General features: G+C 37.9%; 1 long non-coding RNA gene across 1 annotated transcript in view; it reads right to left on the bottom strand.

Moving 5' to 3' along the window:
- Positions 1-449: 449 nt before the first annotated feature.
- LOC140134201 (uncharacterized) overlaps positions 450-14,847 on the bottom strand; it is a 53,272-nt gene continuing 38,874 nt past the window's right edge. The window contains exons 4-5 of the long non-coding RNA XR_011856117.1: positions 1,240-1,326; positions 450-1,095 (exon numbers count right to left, since the gene is read on the bottom strand). This is a non-coding gene — a long non-coding RNA (uncharacterized lncRNA). The remainder of the gene's footprint in view (positions 1,096-1,239; positions 1,327-14,847) is intronic.

Here is a 14,847-nt window from a genome sequence, read left to right as displayed (position 1 = left end):
GACACAATTCACACTGAACGGTTCTGACACACGTTCCCTAAAATATTTCCTAGTATATCATCACAAACAGCCCCCTTATGTTTATTTTATAGACAGCCCCCTCATGGTTATTTTATATAAAGCCTCCCTGCACTGCTCCAACAGAGTGCATCAACTTTTTTTTGGTGTACCTTTAATGGGGCGTGCAACACAATTCTGTCGGACACTGAATGATAAATGTGTTGCATGATCCTACAGTGCACAGGAACACCCCTTTATGTGCAGAATTTTGTGCTGCCTCTGGAATAGTGCAGCCACAAATGTGCCTCGGACACTTTATAATCCCAATTTCAAGCAGTTTGCAGTAAAAAGAATGTGCAAAGTCAGACAAAAAACTGGTGCAGGGACTTTAATAAATGTGGCCCATTATCTCAAAAAATTACAATATTATAAAAGACCACCTTAGAGGTGTTAAGGAAGCTCAGGTTGCTTTCGGCTCGACCTGCATTGTTGAGTCTTGTTTCTCATCTTCCTCTTGACAATAAGGTCAGGAATATTAGCTTGCCAATCAAGCACAGTGCTACTGTAGCTATTAAACCAGGAATTGGTACTTTTGGCAGTGTGGACAGGTTCCAAGTCTTGCTGGAAAATGAAAATGAATGAAAATTTTCCTAAAAAAGCTTGTCGCAGAGGGAAGCATGAGGTGCTCTAAAGTTTCTTGGTAGACTGCTGCACTGACTTTGGTCTTCATAAAAAGAGTGTACACCAGCAGATGACATGGCTCTCTAAACCATCTTCATACTAGACCTCAATTGTGCCTCTCCATTTCCAAATAAAATGCTTTATTTTCATCTGAAAACAACACCTTGGACCACTGTGCACAGCCCAGTTGTTTTTCTCCTTGGCCCAGGTAAGATGCTTCTGGCGCTGTCTATGGTCGGGAGAGGTTTGACACATGAAACTTGTAGCCTATGTTCTTGTTCTTGAAGCACTCCAGCAGCATTCTTTTTTTTGGAATTTCCTCCAAATTTCTGAATGGTCTTTTCTTAACATTCCTATCAAGGCTGCAATTATCCCAGTCGCATGTTGCATCATTTTCTACCATACAGTTTCTTACTTCTCATGCAAATAATAGAGGTTAGAGAAGGTTTATTTCTTCCTTATTAGCCCTTGTCTGGATTTTTTTATAACTTTGTGTGTCTTTCTGCCCCATAGACTCTAGTTTTTGCTTACTAGACACATCGGAGCACATTTACTTACCCGTTCCGTCGCTATCCCCGAGGTGCATTTTCCGACGAGGATTTGGATCTTCACGTTTTTTCTGAGGAACTGCAAAAGGCCATAACTCTGTAAACACAAAGGTGAGAGAAAATATTGCAATTGTGCTTTTTGTTTCAAAAGATAGAATCAAATATAACAATTTCTAGAAATCAACATAAAACATAGGTAATTTAAAGGTAAACTTGTAACTTGCTCACCATTTATAATAACATGGTGCCTATAGACAGTTATAGCATCATCAGGAATTGACATGGAGTTTTTTCTACATGAATGAATAAATTGTATCATGCAGAAAAAGTTACTAACTCCTAGTAGAAACCTATACCCCATATTAGAGGTACATAGAGGTAGAGGGAGTGCCTATATTATATGTTTGATGTATGAGTCTCATATAATTGTGCTCATTTATCTATGTTGCTTCATCACAATTTTTCTAGAAGCCTTATAAAGAAAATACTGCACATTAAAAGGGTACTTATTGTGGTTGAATGGGTAACTAAAGATTGATTTTCTATAATCTGGCTATCTCCATTTACTTGAATGAACAAGTGAATATTGGCTGGGATAATGCCGCTTAAAATACTCAGAATTAAGATCATGTGCACATTTGATACAATGTTTAGAATCCTCCTGGGGGCAGCACAGAATAGAGCTATTTATTAGGCCTGAAAATTCCAATAGAGCACAGGAAAATGTCAAGCTAAGGCTGGAGATGAGAATGTTTCCCTTGCAGAGACATGGCACGTCTGAAACCATCTGGCACACTGGAAAACAGAAATTGAAACTGTAAGATTTTTTTTTCTGTTTGAGAAATAGTATAATAAAGCTACACTTTCAATCGCAAATACTGTGTAATTCTTCCCTGCTGCTTCCCCTACAAAGATTTAGCTGCATTCCACTTATCGCAATAGGTATTGATTTACATCCAAGTAATATAATAACAAAACAAACAAAAATATAATTGTGAGATTGAACAGGATAGGTATAAAATATTCAGCAGTGAATCTAAAGGAAATCGAAATTGCTGCAATAATATCAGTTTAGATCTTAGTGTTTATTTTACTGTAAATTAAAATCCACAAATTTCACTATTAAGCTGTGGGAAGGAAATCTGATGTTATTAAATACAAATTGGCAGAATTTGTTTTACAAAATAATTTGCTTGCAGATTTTTGAATCTTTTACATATTTCTGTTAAAATCGATGAAGTATGCAGGATTGGACAGTTCCAAGTATCATCACAGTAAAAAGTCCACCAAGTCCAGCCGATTAACCCCTTCCTGCCGCAGCCCTTTTTTGTTTTTGCATTTTCATTTTTCACTCCCCACATTCAAAAATCTGTAACTTTTTATTTTTCCATGTACAGAGCTGTGTGACGGCTTATTTTCTGTGTAACAAATTACACTTCAAAATGGTTGTATTTAATATTCCATGCCGTTTACTGGGAAGCGGGAAAAATATTCCAAATGCAGTGAAATTGATAAAAAAAAACGCATTTGTGCCGTATTCTTGTGAGCTTGGATTTTATGGATTTCACTGTGCACCCCAAATGACATGTCTACTTTATTCTTTTACTTTAGGTTTTATAATGTTTTCATACATTTTAAAAAATTAAAACCTCCTGTACAAATTTTTTGGGGGGGATTTTGCCATCTTCTGGCGCTAATAACTTTTTCATACTTTGGTGTATGGAGCTGTGGGTGGTGCCGTTTTTTGCGGATTTTGATTATGTTTACAATGTTATTATTTTTATGCCTGTACGACCTTTTCATCACTTTTATAGAATTTTTTTTTTTTAAACGGCAAAAAAGTGCCATTTTTGACTTTGGGTGCGATTTTCCGTTACGGGGTTAAACGCATTGAAAAAACGTTATCATATTTTGATAGATCGGGCATTTTCGGACGCGGCGATACCTAATGTGTTTATGATTTTTACTGTTTATTTATATTTATTCAGTTCTAGGGAAAGGGGGTGATTTGAATTTTTAGGGTTTTTTATTATAATTTTTTTTTTACTTTTTTTTATTTTTATTTTTACTATTTTTCAGACTCCCTAGGGTACTTTAACCCTAGGGTGTCTGTGCGATCCTATCATATACTGCCATACTACAGTCTTTTTGAAGCGGCCGGCACCTTTGCCGGCGGGGATCAGCAGTAAAACACCCGCGATCGGTGCAATATGCAGCAAAGACTTACCGGCTATGGAGAGGGCTCGGCCTGCGAGCCCTCTCCATGTACCGGGACCCGAAATGTGACATACTATTACGTCACATGTCGGGAAGGGGTTAAACCCAGATCCAGAGCAGCACAAAAAAAAATCTGCAAGGCTGATGCCAATCAGCCCAAAGGAGGGAAAAATCCCATCCTGTCCCTCAGGATGGTCAGGCGGTCAGAATAACACAATGGATTAACAGAAACTACTTACCATATTTTTTGGACTATAAATCCTTTGATTTTCTCAGAAATCAAAGGTGCGCCTTATAGTCCAGTGCACCTTATATATGAACCGTACTTACAGACAACAGCTGCCTTGAACTGTGCACACGTCTGCCACCTGCTGGTCATTCATCCTTACAATCAGGTGCACCTCATACTCTGGTGCGCCTTATATATGAACCTAGACGTGGAAGACCTGTGCACAGTTCAAGGCAGCTGTTGTTTGTAAGTATGGTTCATATATAAGGCGCACTGGACTATAAGGCGCACCTTTGATTTCTGAGAAAATCAAAGGATTTTTAGTGCGTCTTTTTTGATTTAAAAAAGAATATATTTTTTTATACTTTGGTGTATAGAGATATTTACTGGTTCATATCCATAAAATAACAACAACACATCTTGACATAAATTCATTTCTAAAATTCATATCCAGGAGAAATCTAGAATTTAAAATAAAAATAAATTTATGTTATCAGATGCACACTTTGCATAAAAATTTACATAGGGTGCACTGTTAGAAAATAAAAAACACATAAGGGATATTCAAAACAGGTCCAAGTGGAGTGCTGTGGAGCAGGTGGAAAAGAAAAGTCACAAGACTTTATTGATTGCCATCAAAGCAGGGTTTCTTCGTTAGAAACCTTTTGCATTAATCATGTAATGAGGGGGAGATAGGGCTAAAATTTTACGATACTGGGAGGTATATTGGATTTTTATTTTAAATTCTTGATTTCCTGTGGGTATGAACTTTAGAAATGAATTTATGTTTCACTACTAGCATATAAGATCTAATTACTTTGATGTACAGCTGTGTGTAATCGTGAGATGGTGATGTTAGTCTGCTAGTTATTTCATTGCCCCAGTCCCATGCGCAACTGCGCATGCATATGTATTGCTCCCAATCTTCAAGATTTTCTATGCAGGGAGCCATTTTGGTACATGCGTTTCATGCGTTAGCCACGTTTCAATTTTTCCTGTTATTGAGTTTTATTTTGGAATCTAACAGGATATGAAAAGCTGTAATGAAAAGTTGGCTTGCTTGTTCGATACTCCTGATTTCCTGATATACAATGTAGGTATTGTCTACTTTACCATGCATTTTTCTTTGTAATCTTCAGTTTTGTATGACACAGAGGGTAATGTTGAAAACTGTGCATGTCTGTTTTTATTTTAATGTTTTTTACTACTTTGTAATTATGTGTGAAGCCTTACCCCTTCCTGTGGCACCTGACGTGATGTAACAAGATTAGGGGGGGGACAAAGGGCGTTGCATACCCCTGAAATGCGTAGGACACGTTCTCACCTTTTGTCAAGATGTGTTGCTATTATGTTACAGAATTGACCCAGTAAATAAAAAATGAAGATTTAAATCCACTCTCAATTTTCTTCCAAGGGTGTAGCAAGTTTATAGCTTAGGGCTCAGCCCCATTATGCGCATGCGTTGCTTTATATGGTTATAACGATTGAACACTGTTACTTATCAAAGTGATTATGAGTTTGTTTTTTCCTCACATGTTGTACTTCATTTTAGTAGTACATTTTGTCTGGTTAGTTTTGAGTTTATTAAAAAAAAAAAAAGAAATAATTATGAATTTTAAGAAAAAAATACCATTTTCGAAATTCTTAACCATCGTGCTTTCAGGCAGATAGATTTACACAGGGGCCATCTTGGGGCAGAGACCACAGAAGGCGGTTGCGCTGACAGTGGCATTTAATGGGTTAAACACCCGTGATCAGAGCCCACTCTGACTTCGGGTGTTACACTGGCTTTTAGTTACAGCTGGTACCCCACGTTTAATGATCCCGGCCCAGCTCCGATCACAAACTGAGCCGGCATCATCTCAGCATCCGATATATCGAACGCAGAATGCTAAGGGGTTAAATATGTCAGATGAATTAAAATAAATGTGAATGTCTAGATGAGAATACCCCTATAAGTTCATCCTTAATTACTACATCTGAAGTAGTTAGGCCCCTTTCACACTTGCGTTGCGTCAGAGTTTGATCAGGGTGCGAACAGGGTTTGATCAAAGTTCAATCAGTTTTCAGAGTTTGTTCAGTGTCTCAGTTTTTCATGCGCATTTTCAATGCATTTTCAGTGCAATTTCAATGCGTTTTTCACGTGCGTGACTTGCAAAAGACAAGCATGCTGAGATTTAAACGTGCGTTAAAAAACTGTGCGAGTGTGCGTGAAAAAAAATGCAAGTCTGAAAAAGCCCATTGATTACGATGGGTCATAGTGCAATGCAAGTTCTACACGTCAAAAGCATGCGCAAAACACATGCGTGAAAAACACAAGTGTAGAAGGGGCCTAATTGGATCTATTTCTTTTAGGGCATTGCTAGCACGATTCTGTGCATAAAAACTTTTATTCTCTTTTGCTATAATCTCCACCATCCTCATTGATTTAATACTCAATTTCCTCCATTCTCCATTCCTTGAGATTAGGTTTTAATGTAGTGTCCCAGTGTCTAGGTTGAATCTTTAGTAGTCATAATATACTTTTTTAGATTCATTCAATCATACTATACTTTTTAAAGTTCACGTGGTGTGCTCTATGTGGATTCCCCTGAATGCATCCAGTGAATAAGCAATAACTGTCTCCCAGATAATTTTAATACCGGGACACTAACACCAGATATTTGATTTTGACAGATACATCTTGCTAATATCTTAGGGACAATAGCACCATCACACTAGGATTTTATTTGATTAAAACCTGCTTGACTTGAATAGGTATAGATTGGAACATACAGTTTATAATAATTTTGGCAATACATTGATTAAAAGTTTAAATTGGACCAATTCTGCAGATCACTTGGTGTCTGTATTCCCAATAATTTAAAGCTATAGCATATTGTGATTTATAGTATGCTCCAAATGTCCCTGCTATATTTCGAGGATCATGTTTTTTTTCATAGTTTTGAATAAAAATTATTTGTTTTCCACTTTTCTGGATCTTTTGTGGCACCTGGTCTTCACCAGAGCTCGCTGCAAAACAAGGTTGGTCTTGCTGCGGTGTGGTGCCACCAAGTCATTCCACAGGCGCGACTTGTCTGCGGTGGCAGCCATGGTCGAGGTACAGAAATGATAGGCAGTCTTGAGGTTGGGGATAGGCAGGTAGTCAGGGAATGTGGCAATGGTCTCTCACCCCTTGACAAAGGCAGCGAGCCGAAATGCACGTCGAGTTGTCAGACACTGGGAGGACGTGTGAAATCTTGTGCCAGGTAACCAAAACTGGATTTTACAATCTCTATTGTTGTGTCTAATTGAGTGTTAGCATTCTGAGTACTGTTGTTTCTGAGACTTAGATTAACTGCATTAGCTTGAACTATTTATTGAATATCATTTTGACTAATTGACACGTCCCCCAGATGTTCTAGCATCAGCCAACATTTCTGTAAAAACGCCTGTCCCTCCTTTAATTTATGTTTTTTAATCAATAAACTTTTGTGATATTCCTTGTAAAAAAGACATATCTGTGCAAGTCTGGCTTTTTTCAATAGGTTAGATTTGAATTTTCTTGCCAGTAGCGGATTAAGCAGTCCCTACATAGAGGACCGTTGAGTTATGATGTGTATTCCTCATCAAAAGGTGTTCCAGTATTGTTAGTCATGTGGCAATGGTGCAGAATCAGGGATGGAGCAGGAGGTCAGGGCTGGAAGGGAAGGAGAAAAGTCAGGGTCAGGTCCGGGGTCACAACTGGGAATCCAATAACAAGCACAAGCGGAGCGGAAGGAGCTGACTGGATTTCTGTGCTTTTTTTTATATACATATATTCATATATTTTCTCACATGAAGTTTTTACACATTAGAATAAAAAGGGGAATAAATGTTTTTAATTAATTATGACCACCCATTAGACTTGTATCTCGAATGCAGGTAAACATTTTCATCTGGGAAGCTGCTACAGCTTTTACAGTAAAAAAAGGGGAAGAGCTTAGCAGCAGTCCATTGCATAGAGCACATCACGTGGGCTGTGTTGTAGTTTACCTTTGTTACATGGTACTTGTAATAGCACTATGTATTTATTTTATTTTTTTTTCAGAGAAGAGAACATCAATGTTTTTTTTAAACCTATAAAACCTTTTAATGTTTATTTAACCAGACACTTTTCCTAATTTTTAATCAGATTTTAGGATTAGGATGTGATTTTGTGAAAATAATTTAATCTTAATACAAAGCCATAAAAAATTGCAATGAAAATTAAAATTGAATTTCCAAGTTGGTGAACCTCCAAGGACTTCAGTGACATGTCTTTGGCATCCGATTGCTGTTAGACATAGAATGGTTGCAGGATATTGGCAGTAAAAATGCAAAGCTTTAGGATAAGGTCTATCAAGAAAAAAAATTGGCATAAATATGGGGGTCATTTAAATATAATTATTTAGAAAGCAGTTATAACATTATTTTGATTACTTGGAAAAAAGATTTTTAATACTTAATACAAATATTAATATATTCCCCCCTCCATATCTAAGAAAATAACCCACCTTTACAAGACAGCCACTACATGCAAGACAGGAAAAATTTAAGAATGTGACATTGGCACCACTGTCTCTCATCTCCTCTTACACCATGCTGTTGTGTATGGGTGAGTTCTCTAGAGATGCCTATGGCTGGATATTCCACACTCTGCTGTATGTTTAGTCTTCACGCAGGGTCTTTTTGCACTCCTGTGCTCTCTTATGTTTCTTGTCCCCCTCTTTCTCATGTCACCCCTTGTACTCTGTGCAGTGGATCTTAGCTCATGTATTTTAGCATCCCGATAACTCTGAATCAGAAGAATTGAATGTTTCTCTGTTTCTAAATATGGGAGACATGTTCCTGCTCCACCAACACTTCCCCCCACCCCTTGGGCATGGGAGGGGGTTGATGGGGTCCCAGGACGACTTTTTTCGTCTTCTCTAAAATAAATAAACACTGCCCTGTTCCAAAGTCTCCCTCAGCTGGCTGCCCTAGGCACTGTGTCCAAGGTGCTCTGATAATGGGAACTAAGGGCACCATACAGGCACAGTCCTAGGGCAGACAGAGGATGGAGTCAAATCCCACCAAATTCTGCTATGGGCATTTTTCTAATAGCATTAAAAGGGGAAATCTGAAATTACAATTGGTTTAAAATCAGTATGAATCTAAAACTTTAAAAACGTATTTTGGATTGTATCCTTGCGCTCATGGAAATTTGTCAATGGCAACCTGATATAAAGGTGAAGCAGTTAGTTTTTCTCTAATTGTACTAAAAGGCTTTGTGTTCCTAGAGTTAAGAGATCTTCTAATAAAGTATTAATATAGGTTGTTATCACAGGTGCTAGAACACCAGAACATTGTTTAGAGTTTGAAGAAACATCAAGGCTACAGAATATCAGGAAGAAATCTGTCATCCTTCCCCTAGGAGAGTTGGCAACAAGGAATGTAAGGAACATGAAGAACTTGAGGGAAGGCCACAGTATTAAATATTTAGAGAATAGAAGAATGTTCTCTTCCATGGAATATGCATGACAGAACTGGTGAACCCAGAAAGATCCTGATAATGTTGAAGGCAGGACTACAAGAATCAGTGAGATGGAGAATCTTAAACACTAAAAAAATTCTGTTTAAGAATTGAGAATTTGTAAATAAGGTGTCATTAAGAAAGGCCACATTTGACATTATACCTCTCTGGGGGAATGTAAATCTCCTTGAAAACCATTAATTAGGAACGTTAGGTGAATTCAGCAGGAAGTGAATCAAATTTTTATGCAAAAGAGGGGATGTAAAAAATTGGGTAAAAATAAAGAATGATTTTGATCTAACATATAAGATAAAATATTCATATATTCATTTAAAAGAAGAAATATTTCCAGACTCACACCAGCAATATCTACTGGTAAAGGGTTAAAAGTTTTCAAAACATCACCTAAAATTATCTGCCACTGAGGCACTGTGCCTTAATTAAAGTAGTTTGTCTGATATGCAAATGAGTATACATGAATCACTTTTGGAAGATAAGAATCAAGTTTCCTCCCAGACTGCTCCTTCTTTCAACCGACAGCTCTGCGTATTTTCAAATCTTGGCCTGAGCAGACAGGACATCCTCTTCCTGTTCTTAACAGAATCCTGTCCCCCATGCTGCATAGTGAATTTAGTAGTGGGTACTGTGTGGTTACCTGCAGACCTTCTCACTATTTCATGCACCCCATAAAGAGTGAGGTAACACTCACATGGACAGGGCCAACTTAGACAAAGGCAGTAAGAGATTGGGGAAGGATTTTACTGGTGGGAGGAGGCAGACTTAAGCTGAGACAACAAACGCACAGCGGTGGTGGTTGGGAGGGAGGTGAGGTTTATTGTGTCTCAGTGGCAGGTTCCCTTTAAAAATGCTATTAGAACAACAGGGGATAAAGCATTTTTCTTTATAAAACTTTCCTCAGAAATAGTAGAGGTCCTTTTGAATAAAAGTCTGAAGAAGAAAGAGTTTTAATTCAACATATTTCCATTGAGATTTCCTTTAGGAGTAAATAAAAATGGGAGCAGGTGGAGGAGGATATGAATGAGAAAAGCTGGAATAGAATATACAAGAGTATAAGGATATCAGCAAGTTTATAAAGTTTGTAAGTGATTTATAATCAAATATATATATTTTAAAAATTGGTATAGGCAGAATGTTTTCTCATGCAATGTGTTGCCATAAAGTAAAACAACTTTCTGTTCATGTCTTCCCCACACATTTTTTTTTATTTTAATTGCATTGCTTATTGATAAAATAGTGATAGAAAAATAGCACAATCAGTTATATTAATTTAAGTCCTACCCCCTACCCCACCATCCCAAACAACAACAGCCTCCTTTAGACTACTTAAAGGGAACCTGTAACCTTGTCTCTGCACTTGTCCTCCACCAAAACCTGTGTCCGGCAGGTTCTTTTACACTCTTCCGTTATTTATTGTACAGTCATGGCCAAAAGTTTTGAGAATGACACAAATATTATATTTTCACATGATCTGTTGTCCTCTGGTTTTTATGTGTGTCTGTCAGATGTTTTTATCACATACAGAAATACAATTGCAATCATATTATGAGTAACAAAAGCTTTTATTGACAGTTAGAATGACTTAATTGACTTTTTTTTGTGGGAGGGTCTTAGAAAAAACATTAATTCTGTCAATGAATTTAGACTTTTTATTTGGTATTTACCATGTACCCAAAGCAACATGTAAGATTTATTTTAAAGGTTAGTATGATTGCAGCAATATCAAATTTCCATATTTTTGCTATTTTTTACTAATTTTGTTGAATAAGACCTAATGTAGGGAAAATATTACCATTTTCCAAAATTGTCAAGTTCTGCATTCACTGAATTAAAAATTGAAATGGTCAAATTCTGCAGCACTGAATTAAACCTTGAAATTGTCAAATTCTAAAGTAGCTGAAATTAAACTTGAGAGTAAAATTGTCATGTTCTGTATTTGGTGGATTAAAAATTAATTTGGTCATGTTTTCTCATTAATGGAATTTAAACGTAAAACTGTCATATTTCACATTTGCTGCAAAATCTCAAGCTCTGCATTCTCAGGAGTCAAAATTGAAATCATCAAATTCTGCAATCTCTGTATTCATGATTTAAGTCATATTCTGCATTTGCTAGATTTAAAATTTAAATTCTCAAATTCTGCATTACTGAAATTAACCTTGATATTGTCAAATTCCTCATTTGCTGCTTTCAAAATTTTATGTCAGGGCAACTACCCTGGTGTAACCACCATTTTCCAGCCCTCTACCCATAGTACTATTTTATAGACATTTGTGGGTATTAAAATTTGGTTCCCCATTGAAGTCAGGTTTAAATTTATGCCGAAGTCTGGGTCCCAAATCAAATTTTTCCTCTTTATGAGGATGAACTTCATGATTCCAAATTTTGCCCAACCCGCTCAGCACTACTAAGTGTACTTTATGCCAGAACAAACTGACAAAATTTGGTCTCAACTAAGGGCACGCTCTGCTTTTTTATGTTCAGCCATACCTCTTATTTGTAAGTGGTTAAAATATCTCAGAGCAACAATGCTTCCCCACACCCTACTTTCCTGTAGAAACTACACATGCTACGATCTCTGTGTTATGTATAACTTACATTGTGAATTGTAATTGTGGCATTATTTGTCAATTTTAAACATTAAAAAGGGGTCTCAAAACTATATCAAACATTTGTCAAATGTGGCGCAGTTTAACAGTTTTGAGGCTCACACTGCACCAGTGTTCTGGCATGTTTTGCTATAGAAGAATTTCCTAGTATGTTTGGCCTAAAGGACAAGTTGTTGAAAGAAGAATAAAGTTTTGTTATATCAGCACACTTCTTGATGTTGTTATTTTACAAATATCTGCAGTTGCCCAGGATAGTAAATAACTGCTCTTAGCTATAGAATGGGTTAACAAAAAATATTTTATATGCATCTATCGATTGTGTCAGATTGTTTCTAACCATCTCTGTCACTGACCGTCCCCTTTTTATTAACTTTTTTGACCGTCTCTGACCTTCTCTGACTCTTAGAGTGACTGTCTCTGACCATCTCTTTCACTCACTCTCTGTCTCTGGCAGTGTCATTCAGTGACTTTCTCTGATACTTTCATTTGAATGACTGTCTCTGACACTCTCATTGAAGGACTGTTTCTAGCACTCTCAGTCGACTGACTGTCTCTGAAACTCTCATTCCAGTGACTGTCTCCGACACTCTCATTCCAGTGACTATCTCCGACACTCTCATTCCAGTGAAGGTCTCTGACACTCTCATTCCAGTGACCATCTCTGACACTCTCATTCCGATCTCTGTCTCCGACTGTCACTTTCTCTATGGGGAGATTTATCAGAAGTTTCTGAGAGCAGAATTGCTCTAGTTAGCCATGGCAACCAATCAGAGCTGAAGTTTCCTTTTCCCACAGTTGTTTATAAAGTTACAGCTGATCTCTGATGGTTTACATGGAAAACTGGAACAGTTTTACCTCAGACATTTCTGATAAATCTCCTCTATCTCTGGATCCCTATCCATCTTACCTCACACATAAGTTGTCCCCAACTCATTGCCTATAGTAACCAGTTGAAGCTCAGAGCTCATGTTAATGACTCGTTGCAGAATAGCAACCAATCACGGCTCAGCTTCCAACTGCCACAGCAGCATCAGACAATGGCTCCTTTATTTGTTGGTTAATAAGTGGATTTTGGAAAGTGTGGGATGAAAATTTTGGCTCGAAACAGAGTCTATGACGTCCCCTGAGTCACAGAAAGAGGCTGTGCAATATTTGGTGATTGCAATCCCAACGGTACAAATTCCTTTAGCGGACATACATACATACATACATCCAACTTTATATATTAGATTATAAATGCTAGATGTCTTTATATAAGAAATATGGGAAACTTATCCTAATAATAGTGGAGGGTTTGATTAATGTGATTTTTGCCTTTTCCACAGTATTGTACTAACAGTGACTGATGTTAAAGCATTATACATTTTAGATACGGTTCATCAAGGTGTGCAGGTATTACTACAACTCCCACACATGACAACAACTCACACCTGCAAAAACTGAAGGTGAACTAGCAGGTTGTCAAAGATAATCTGATTTAATAAATCATCCACTCTGTCTGCTGACAAACAATTTGTAATTCATGCATACATGATAGCCGTGTAATGTGGAGGAAGATGAAAATGTAAAAAGTCTTATTACTGTAGTTTTCATACAGAGGCATGCAGGAGATTTGTGCCATGCCCCATCAATATTTTTCTGACTTATTCATCTGGATTTGGATTCGGCCTTTCCAGCAGTTCAAAAAACTGTCTTAACTGACCTGTAATGTATAAATACGTCTCGAGTCAGCTTTGGGTTAATGTAGAGGGCTCACAGGCTGAGGGGCTGTATATTGCAGCACACACTTACCGGTAACACCCGCGATCAGTGCTTAGCACCGATTGCATGTGCTAACCCGACCCATCGCAGCGCCATGTTGATGAAGATCGCTGCTCCCCGTGACATCATTAAAGGGCGTTGATCGGTTGCTATGACAGCCTCGAGTCTTCTGAAGACCCGAGGCTATCTGGTTTTAGCCTATTCATTAATTCGCACATTATAATGAATGAGGAGGAAAATCTGAAGTATGGTAGTATATGGTAGGATTAATTAGACAACCTAGGGGTAAATACCAGAGGGGGTCTGAAAATAGTAAAATAAAAAAGTTAAAAAATAAATTATATTAAAAACCCCCAAAATTCAAATCACCCCCATTTCCCTAAAAGTCATTTAAATAAATCAAAAACAAATTACCGTATATACTTTTGTATAAGCTGAGTTTTTCAGCACAAAGAATGCTTATACACGGGTCAATAAAAAAAAAAACTTACATACTCACCTTTCGGCACCCCCGATGCTCGTCAGGGCTACCCGTTGCTTGTCACGGGTCCTCTTCTGCCTTCTTTCTGCTGTAACAGGTGGCAGAGGCGCAGCCATGTGATCTGCCGGCCGGCACATACTATGATGCGTCCCCTGGTGACGTCATAGTATGCGCCGGGCGGCAGATCGCATGGATGCATCTCTGCTGGCTGTTACAGCAGAAAGAAGACAGAAGACAAGCATTGGGAAGCCGTGACAAGCATAGAGGACACTGGAAGGTGACATTTATTTTTTTATGCGGGCATGTTGTTTACTTGAGGGGGCTGGCTGTATACTTAAGAGGGCTGGCTGGCTGTATACTTAAGGGGGCTGGCTGGGTATATACTTAAGGGGGCTGGCTGTATACTTAAGGGGGCTGGCTGGCTGTATACTTAAGGGGGCTGGATGGCTGGCTGGGCACTTAAGGGGGCTGGCTGGCTATTTACTACTGGGGGCTGGCTGGCTATATACTAGTGGGGGCTGGCAGGCTTTATACTTCATGGGCTGGCAGGCTATATACTAGAGTGGGTGGCAAGCTATATACTACAGGGAGCTCGCAGGCTATATACTACAGGGATACATTACAACCATAATATAGACAAAATAACCTTTATTGTATTTAATCACAAATTAAAACATGGGTAAAAAAGCATCTCAGGAGAGATATTGAAGTGAAACAGCACAGGAGGTTAGTCCACAGGGAACAAATGATTTAGATAAGGAGATTATCATAGTATACATTACTTTAGACTG

Source organism: Engystomops pustulosus, chromosome 5 (genome assembly GCF_040894005.1).
Source record: "Engystomops pustulosus chromosome 5, aEngPut4.maternal, whole genome shotgun sequence".
Lineage (NCBI taxonomy): Eukaryota > Metazoa > Chordata > Amphibia > Anura > Leptodactylidae > Engystomops > Engystomops pustulosus.
This window is presented reverse-complemented; position numbering and strand designations above follow the sequence as displayed.